We start from the raw sequence: 2,530 nt of genomic DNA, 5'->3' as shown, positions 1-2,530 counted from the left end.
CATCCACTCATCAATCCACCCACTCATCTACCCACCCACTCACTCATCCATCCATCCATCCATCCATCCATCCATGCATCCATCCATCCATCCATCCACTCATCCATGCATCCATCTATCCATGCATCCATCTATCCATCCGCCCATCCACCCACCCACTCACTTATCCATCCTGGAATGCTATATGGCAGATCCTGGACTGGATATGGAAAATACAGATATGAATAGAACATGACATCTGCCTTCCTCAGTCTTTGAGTCTAGCAGGAGACCACCTTTTAAGCAAATAATGAGTACAGGGTGCTGCATATAAGTGACACCCCAGAGGAAGATATGGTGGCCATGCTAAGGAGAACCTGAGCAAGCCTTCCGCAGGTGTTGCTTGCGGAACAACAAGGAGGAGATGCTTGACGGGCTCTCCAAGGACAGGAAGGGTGTCCCTTGGTGGACACGGTAAGGAAGGCTCCCTCAGGCAAACGCAGGAGGGCAGGGACCGGTCCGGGTCACCGGCAGGTGCGCACCTGGGGCGTCAGCTTGAGGCAGCATCCGTGAGGCACGTGGGTTGAGGGAAAGTAGATGCTGAGAAAGAAATGCCAGGAATTTTGGTGGAGCCTATTTGTGGATGTATTTTCACCCGAACGCCATTTCAAAGTGACCCCGAGAGCCTTGTCAGGTGCATGTGACTACGACTCCCTGGTCCCCACCCTGACTTGTGAGGATGATCCTGGAGTGTGACCCCTCTCGGGCTGCCTGCCAGGGGGCATGGGGGGGTTTGGCACCGCAGCGTGGGATGGGTGCCTGAGCCCACCTGGGACCTGGAGCGGAGCCAAGAGGCTGCCGGGGGCATGGGGAAGGCCACCAGCGCTGTCCGCTTACTACTGTCCTGTCACCCAGCCCTCTGCCCTGGGCATCGAGGTGCCGGCCTGTGACCCTGGTCCTGTGCGGGGCTCTACTGTGACCGTCACTGCCCGCAGCCCAGCTGCCTTTGGGCCCCTCGGCCGTGTCTCCCCCCCTGCCCGCTCCGTAGCCCACACTGTTCCTCCTCCTGGAGCCCCGGGCGCCTCCACCAGGTTCGCAGCCGTGACTGGCAAGTGCCTGTGCTCGCCGGCATCAGCCTGGTGGGCACCTGGGGCTTCGTGTGGAACGGGCTGCCCAGCAGTGGGAGGGCCGAGCCGCCTGTCCGGGGGGGCACCTCCCAATGTCTCGTTCAGTTTCCAGAGAAGAAACCTTCAGGTGCTCCCCCTGGCTTCAGGACAGGGCCGGGGACAGGAGGCTGGTGTCCCTGCCCCAGGGGCCTCCCAGGACCGCCCTCCGCACGTGCGTATCCCTGGGGTGCCGGGCCGGGGAGGGCCCCAGGCCTCCGTCAGCGCCCTCGGGAAACGCCGAGCTTCGGTTCTGCTCTCTGAGCTCATTTCGCTCGCCTTATGTTAGAAAACAGGAACGGACCGGGTTGTCATCTTAGACGCATTTGTCCTTATATCAAGGGACAGACACAATTGGAAATTTAAAAATACACTTCCAAAGAGCTCTCGGGTCAAAGAAATGTCCGAACGGAGAGTACAAGCTGTTCAGGACCAACAAGAGGAAAATGCCGCCTGCCGATGTCGCGGGGATAGACGCGGAGCGTGTCTGCGGGACAAGAGCGGGCCAGCCCCGAGTTTGGGGAAAACGGGACAATCCAGAATGCCACGTTCACGTGAGGAAGTAAAACAACAGCTGACGTAGCCCAAAGAAAACATAAACGATACAATAAAGGACAATGTAACTAAAAGAAGTGATTCAGAATAAGTAAAAGAGGGGCTTCTGGGGGGGGGGCTCAGTCCGTTAAGTGTCTGACTTCAGCTCCACTCATGATCTCCCAGTTCGTGGGTTCGAGCCCTGCATCAGGCTCTGTGCCAACAGCTCATAACCTGGAGCCTGCTTTGAATTCTGTGTCTCCCTCTCTCTCTGTTCCTCCCCTGCTCTTTCTCTCTCGTAAAAATAAATAAAAACTAAAAAAAAAAAAAAAAAAAAAAAAAAAGAAAAAGGGAGAGAGAGAGAGAGCCTGAACAGAACTGTAATCGTTGAAGCATTTCACGTGGGCAGTTGAAAATCGACCCAGACACAAAGTACAAATTAAAACACCAGCCTTGCATGGTTTCTCGAGAGAATTACACTAAATCTTGTAGGACCAGATGGTCCCCACTGAACACACCCTTCCAGGGAACAGAAGAAGGAGGAAAGAACAGAGCTGGGTACATAGAATAAAGGAGATTTCCGGGCCAAGTTCAATTATGAACATCGATTCAAAATCCAAAATAAAACATCATCATCTGATGCCAACGGTGTATTTTAAAAACTGCAATAAAACCGATGAGCATCTGAACCCGGATGGTTTAACACCTGAAAAATCTACCGGCGCAATTTTACCACATTAACCGAGTAGAGATAGATGAACGGCCTTGTCAACGCTACAGATAAGGAAAACGCGTATGATTCTCTTGGTTGAGAAATTCAACCACCCTTCGTGATAAAACTCTTACCAAACTTG

This window comes from Panthera uncia, chromosome E1 (genome assembly GCF_023721935.1).
Source record: "Panthera uncia isolate 11264 chromosome E1, Puncia_PCG_1.0, whole genome shotgun sequence".
Classification (NCBI taxonomy): Eukaryota; Metazoa; Chordata; class Mammalia; order Carnivora; family Felidae; genus Panthera; species Panthera uncia.
This window is presented reverse-complemented; position numbering follows the sequence as displayed.